This window comes from Crinia signifera, chromosome 1 (assembly GCF_055691185.1).
Source record: "Crinia signifera chromosome 1, ASM5569118v1, whole genome shotgun sequence".
NCBI classification, from domain to species: domain Eukaryota; kingdom Metazoa; phylum Chordata; class Amphibia; order Anura; family Myobatrachidae; genus Crinia; species Crinia signifera.
The window spans coordinates 103,283,277-103,290,776 of NC_139217.1; the positions used below are offsets into that span (position 1 = coordinate 103,283,277).

At 41.0% G+C, this 7,500-nt stretch overlaps 3 non-coding genes across 3 annotated transcripts; all 3 read right to left on the reverse strand.

The window, feature by feature from the left end:
- Nucleotides 1–245: 245 nt before the first annotated feature.
- TRNAC-GCA (transfer RNA cysteine (anticodon GCA)) lies at nucleotides 246–317 on the reverse strand. The gene has a single exon. It is a non-coding gene; the product is annotated as a tRNA-Cys (tRNA).
- Nucleotides 318–629: 312 nt separating this feature from the next.
- TRNAC-GCA (transfer RNA cysteine (anticodon GCA)) lies at nucleotides 630–701 on the reverse strand. The gene has a single exon. It is a non-coding gene; the product is annotated as a tRNA-Cys (tRNA).
- A 372-nt stretch (nucleotides 702–1,073) lies between these two features.
- TRNAC-GCA (transfer RNA cysteine (anticodon GCA)) lies at nucleotides 1,074–1,145 on the reverse strand. Its single transcript has one exon. It is a non-coding gene; the product is annotated as a tRNA-Cys (tRNA).
- Between the last annotated feature and the right edge of the window lie 6,355 nt (nucleotides 1,146–7,500).

Consider the following 7,500-nt stretch of genomic DNA (forward strand, 5'->3'; position numbering starts at 1 on the left):
CGAATGTAAGAATAATGTACATCAAACTTCCTTGAAATCTCTATTTTCTGTCAATTGAATCCACAACTAGCAAAACCATGCACAATGAACCAACAGCATTCCACATTAGAAGTTGTTTTAAGGGGGCACCCGGAATTGAACCGTGGGACCTCTCGATCTGCAGTCGAATGCTCTAAAAACTGAGTCCACAACTAGCAAAATCATGCACAATGAAACAGCAGCATTCCACATTAAAAGTTGTTTGAAGTGGGCACCCGGATTTGAACCAGGGACCTCTCGATCTGCAGTCGAATGCTCTACCACTGAGCTGTACCCCCATGTGTTTAATGGGCGCCAAAAACTCATTGGTTCACTGACCAAGACCAATGCAGCATTGATGAATGTAAGAATATTGTATAATGGTCTATCAAAATCCTTGAAGTTTTTTTTTTCTATCAACTGAGTCCACAACTAGCAAAACCATGCACAATGAACCAACAGCATTCCACATTAGAAGTTGTTTTAAGGGGGCACCCGGAATTGAACTGTGGGACCTCTCGATCTGCAGTCGAATGCTCTATCAACTGAGTCCACAACTAGCAAAACCATGCACAATGAACCAGCAGCATTCCACATTAAAAGTTGTTTGAAGGGGGCACCCGGATTTGAACCAGGGACCTCTCGATCTGCAGTCGAATGCTCTACCACTGAGCTATACCCCCATGTGTTTGATGAGCGCCAAAAACTCATTGGTTTACTGACCAAGACCAATGCAGCATTGATGAATGTAAGAATATTGTATAATGGTCTATAAAACTTCCTTGAAATATTTATTTTCTGTCAATTGAGTCCACAACTAGCAAAACTTTGCACAACTTCCTTGAAGTTTTTTTTTTCTATCAACTGAGTCCACAACTAGCAAAACCATGCACAATGAACAAACAGCATTCCACATTAGAAGTTGTTTTAAGGGGGCACCCGGAATTGAACTGTGGGACCTCTCGATCTGCAGTCGATTGGTCTATCAACTGAGTCCACAACTAGCAAAATCATGCACAATGAACCAGCAGCATTCCACATTAAAAGTTGTTTGAAGGGGGCACTCGGATTTGAACCAGGGACCTCTCGATCTGCAGTCGAATGCTCTACCACTGAGCTATACCCCCATGTGTTTGATGCGCGCCAAAAACTCATTGGTTCACTGACCAAGACCAATGCAGCATTGATGAATGTAAGAATATTGTATAATGGTCTATCAAACTTCCTTGAAGTTTTTTTTTTCTATCAACTGAGTCCACAACTAGCAAAACCATGCACAATGAACCAACAGCATTCCACATTAGAAGTTGTTTTAAGGGGGCACCCGGAATTGAACTGTGGGACCTCTCGATCTGCAGTCAAATGCTCTATCAACTGAGTCCACAACTAGCAAAACCATGCACAATGAACCAGCAGCGGTAAGAAACAAACGGGTCCGGGGAGTGGCTTGGCGTAGGATGGAGTAGGTGGTGTGCTCTGGTAGCTCCCGCGTTCCTATCCTGATTCAATTTTCCTTATACCGAAGGATTGAAAAATCATCCCCGTATATTACCCTCTGGTGGCTGGGGAACTCGAGATACTGAGAGGCTTGGAGGAGAGGAGAGTTGAGGCGTCAGTGGACTCTTGAGACCCCCTCTGGTGCTGGACGGACGAACCTTCTACAGCCGGAGAGTACGCTGACTGCACCTTGGCGCTGCCCGCTGACGTCATCTCTCCTGCCTCGCCGGCCGGCGTGTGCTGTTCTCCCGCGGCGAGGAGAAAGATCTGAGAGCCGTTCGTGTCTGGCTGAGAGTGAGAGCGGCGGCTGGAAGGAGACGGCAAGGTCTCGGACGGGCAGCAGCGGGTCTGCCAGAGGCAGACACAGAGAGAGCAGGAGGAAAAGAGATAAGGATAAACTGAGAGAGAAGGAAGAGAATCTGCTGGAAAGGAGGGGAGAGGAGGAGAAGGAGAGAGGGGAGAAGGGGTCAATCATAAGAAAAATCGTATCACCAGCCAAAAGGTACAATTTATTGCAAATGTTGATTGATGACTGCAGTTGAAATCTAGGCTTGGGGAGAAATTGCGGAGCCAAGGAAATACTGCTGCACAGTATAAAAACCTGCTTCTGAAGGGCTCTCTAATAACAGTCTATGAGCAGGACGACTAGAGAACTGCAAGGACATTGGGGAAGCTGTGCAAGTACTAAAAATGCACATATAAGTATATAACATTACACGATCTTGGCTGCAAAATATATTCAAACCCCTATATATAAAGCATTGAACTGTGTAACATCTCCCAAGTCGTTAAAAAAATGGGAAAAACAGGACAAGCCTCCAATACAAGCCAGCGTCTGGCAAAATATGCCAGAAATTCGCAGTCGACACAGCAGGACATGTCAACATTATCCGCCGACCCCCCTCCGCCGACCAGTGTTGGAGATTCTAATGAAATGGGCACCGCACAATCAACGCAGCAAATACTTGAGGCGATTGCGAAATCCGAAACAAAGGTCACTGAGCTAATAGGCCATGTTCAGGCTGATGTGTCGCTCATAAGGAATGACATGCAAAAATTGCGAGATAGAGTGAGTGAAGCTGAACAAAGGGTCAGCAACCTTGAAGATGCTACAGTCCCATTAAAAAACACAATAGAGGAGTTATCCTCTCAAATGACCATGGTTAAATCTAAACTATCAGACATCGAGGGACGTTTAAGAAGAAACAACATTAGACTTGTTGGTATTCCCGAGCGAGCAGAAGGTTTGCAACCGGAAAAATTTCTAGAGGAGTGGCTGCTGAGATCATTTCGCAGAGAAGAATTCTCTGCCCAATTTGCAGTTGAGAGGGCACATCGGATACCCTCTAGGGCACTACCTCCAGGAGCACCAGCCCGAACAATGATAGCCAGGATGCTGCATTACAAGGACCGAGACACACTGCTACACCTAACGCGAACACAAGGTCCCCTGATGTTCGAAACACATTCAGTAGCAGTGTATCCGGATTTTTCCATGGATGTACAAAAATCAAGATCACAGTTTATATCTGTTAAGAAGAAACTCCGTGAAAAGCAGATTCAATATGCTATGCTGTTCCCTGCTCGCCTTAGGGTTATTTATGACAATACGACCCATTTCTTTAATTCGCCTGGAGAGGCTGAAAAATGGCTGGAGAGGAAATAGGAACAGTAATACTGGTGCTACAAGATATTGGAAGCAATATTTAAATATCCAGCTATGGTGGACATTGTTATCCCATCTTTTTCCCCCCATTCCATTCCATTTTTTTTTTTTTTTTTTTTTTTTATTGGTTTATTCCATTTGTTGGTTTATTTATTCTGCTCTCTCTGGTGTCTGATGAATAATGTGAGAGATAATCTATTTAGGGAAAATTCCTTTTTTTCATCTAAGTGTAGGTAATTGATACATAAAGGGGAGCTACCACTAAGAAATAGCTATCAGGTTAGATCGGGATCTTTCCTGATATTCCCCAACGTGTTAAGGGTCTTTTTTTTTTCTCTCTTAGTAAGTCTGGGTAAAGGTATATCTTAGTTTATTATGGATATACAGGGAGGGAAGGGAGGGTTGTTTGTGAGTATGTCATGCAATGTTTTGAATATTTTGTTTTTCTTGCTTACATGCGAAGGGCGAATATGCCCTACATATTATTGTGTGATACAACAGTTGCTTATGCTTTTTGAGATAGTCTATGCACTACAATTGAATTCCTTCCTTGCTGATGGTTTTGATTCCTCTTCTTTGATTCTCTCGACCCCTATTCTCAAATGGTTCTGTGGTAGTCTATTGTATGATGTTAAAGCATTTATTGGCTCTCAAACAGGGCTTTAAAGGGATGTATACGATAATAAGGGATATAATTACTGTTGATTTCTCCATGAAACTTCAAGTGTTACAATCCAGACATATAATATTGGGCCGATCCGATAGGTTTGATTTTTACTTGGTTATTCTCATTATATTGTTTATCTATATTGTATATACAAATGTGTGGTCTATAGATGGCGACTAGATATAAGGGCCTTAAATTGATGGGTTGGAATGTAAGAGGGCTAAATAATAAGATTAAGAGAGCCTTGGTTCTCACACAAATCAAAACGCATAAAGTAGATATTGCATGCCTATCCGAGACACATTTAACTGGAAGTAAAATACTAGCCCTAAAGAAGCCATGGGTAGGATGGCAATTTCACTCTACATTCTCCCAGAACTCAAGAGGGGTCTCAGTTCTGATTAAGAAGACTGTTCCTTTTAGCCTTGATTATAGCCAAGTAGACCAGTATGGCAGATATGTGTTTCTGAGGGCATTTATTGATTCGACTCTGGTACATATACTTGCCATATACATCCCTCCCCCCTATAATAATGATGTTTTGAGAAAAGCACTGGCCTTTATAGCCTTATCACCTACAACACCTACTATTTGTCTTGGAGACTACAATAATATTTTAGATGCTGCAATGGATAGATGGAGACCTAATACACAAGTTAATATGAAGGGAACTTCTCCAACACCCTTTGCAAAAACGATATCAGAACTAGGGTTAATAGACATATGGAGATTTCGATTCCCATAGGACATCCAATATTCCTGTTATTCAACATCTTTTAAGGCATTCTCCCGTATAGACATGGCTCTTGTATCACCTGACTTGATTCCCAAAATAATAGAGGTGAAATATCTAGGAAAGGGAATTTCCGATCACTCACCACTAACATTGATTTTGGAAAGTTTAATTCCCCAAGGAGTGAGATTTTGGAAATTGAACCCCTTCTGGCTGTCATTAATGGGGGAAGGGGATGAATTAATATCTGAATGGGATAAATTTCAAGAACATAACATGTCTTATCCCGACTCCGCCGTAAAACACGATGCCTTTAAAGCAATAGTCCGAGGCACTTTAATTAAGAGGGTAGCTCGAATTAAGGGAGAAAGTAGAAGGGAGGAGATTAAAATGGAGAAGGAGTGTCGCCAATTAGAAACAGCTTTTTTGATGTCTAGATCCCCGATAGATCAAGAGATGTGGAGTGAGGCTAGGAAGAGATGGACAGACTATCTCCTGGAGAAATCCAGGAGAAGGCTGCTATTCTCTAGACACAATTTATATTCACAAAATGATGTGGGGGGAAGCTATCTGGCTTATCTCTCGAGGGAGGATAGAAACAATACAACGGTTAAACAAATTTATGATTTAGAAGGAGATCTATGTAATACTTCATCGGAAATTCTTGAGGTGTTTGTTGCATACTATAAAAATCTATACGCCTCAAGGGCAACATACAGGGGAGAACAACTGGACAGTTATCTCCAACAGATCACGCTACCTACCCTATCAATGGATTCAGTAGCAACACTGGAATCTCCATTTACATTACAAGAGGTGGAAAATGCCATAACAGCAATTCCAAATAATAAGGCTCCAGGTAGCGATGGAATACCCATAGAATTATATAAAAAATTTAAAGATTATTTTTGTCCATATCTACTGAATCTGTTTAATACACAATTTTATTGTGAAACTATGTCCCCCTCCATGTCAGAGGCTATTATTATTGTCATCTTAAAACCAGATAAGGATACCACCTCCACTGAATCGTATAGACCCATTTCACTGTTATCAACAGATGTTAAAATTTTAGCTAAAATTCTGTCGACCAGGCTAAACTCTGTCATTACATCAATTATACATACAGATCAATCAGGGTTTATACCAGGCAGAAGTACATCACAAAACCTAAGAAGGCTGTTCTGCCATTTACAGAGCGGGAAAAGTGCTGGATCGAGGGCGGCGGTGGTATCCCTGGATGCCACCAAAGCCTTCGATTCAGTAGAATGGAAATATTTGGCTAAGGTGTTGGATAAATTTGCTTTTGGCCCAAGATTTAGACAATGGATTAAGATACTATACTCGGATCCAGTTGCACGTGTATCAATTAACGGATGTACATCCGAGCCCTTTCCTTTAAAAAGAGGGACACGGCAGGGGTGCCCTCTCTCCCCTGCCCTGTTCGCCCTGGCAATTGAGCCTCTCGCGAGTTATATGCGTGTGTCTCCGAGTATTGGAGGTATATCAATGGGTGGCACCATGGATATCATATCCTTGTACGCTGATGACATACTGTTGTTCCTCCGTGATGCAGGGTCAATGCTGCCTTCGGTGTTGGGGATAATTGAGTCATTTGGGATATATTCAGGGCTAAGCATAAATTGGTCTAAATCCAATATCCTTCCAATATCTGGAATAATTCCGAAGGAGATAGACCCGCTTTGCCCATTAAAGTGGACTCTTAGGTTTAAATACCTAGGAGTATGGATTACTCCCAACTCAGGTGACTTCGCTGTCCAAAATATCGAACCAATAACGCAAAAATTTAAATCTAGGATCCACGTGTGGAAGAAACTACCACTATCAATGACTGGCCGTATTAATTTAATCAAGATGGTTATCCAACCCAAGTATTTATATTTATTACAGCATTCGCCTATATATATACCTAAAAAGGTGTTCTCGTCCATTAATAGTATTATATCTTCTTTTGTTTGGGGGGGTGGAACTCCGAGAGTGGCTATAAGGGCTTTGGTAAAAACTAAGATAGATGGAGGATTTGCCCTCTCGGATATTCGCCAATACTACCTTGCTGCGCAATTGGTCCATATTTCCAATTGGTTAAAAGGTAGAGACACATCTACTTTCCAGAGTCTCTTTGAGAAATGGCAGAACAGGGCATATACACCAATACAGCAAAGGTGCTAATAGCCAGAAAATGGCTGGCCCCAGAGTCACCCTCTATTCATCAATGGAGAGCACTAGTAAATGAGACGTCAGGACATGAAAAATTTACGTACAAATCTAGAGAAACACTCCAGAAATATAGGGAGATATGGGATAGATGGAATGTATCAGCTATGGGAACCTATCAGCAAGGGGAGTAAAAACGACCACAACAAAAGATTAAATAGATAAGCAGGAAACAAGGGAGGGAGGGATGAGAGGCAGGAATGGATGGATGGAGGGCCTAATGTAATTACGCACTTAAAAATTTTTTTTTTTTTTTTTGTTTGTTCTCACGTACAAGAAAACTATATATATAGGTAAAATGACACACAATCAGTGGAGTCTCACTAAATTAGTACAAATAATGTACCTGATCACATATAAGAGGACTATGATATAGATCTCTTTCATCTTAGTATAAAAGAAAATAATATTCAATTACAAAATAGTGAATACACATTTGAAAGAAAAAAAAAAGAAAAAAAAAAAGACACAAAGTAAGCACTTGTCTCACTATATATGGGATTTATCCATTCACCTTTTCCTGTTTTCACTATTTCCTCCAATAAATAAATAGGGCTATTGACTCGGAAAGGTATGAGCAACACAGGTTAAAGCAAATAGTGTAAGAAATGATGTATTATTATGAAGTAATAGTATGTCCTTTGTTAAATGTTAAATGTAAAGTAATGTCTTTTCTTTTTTATA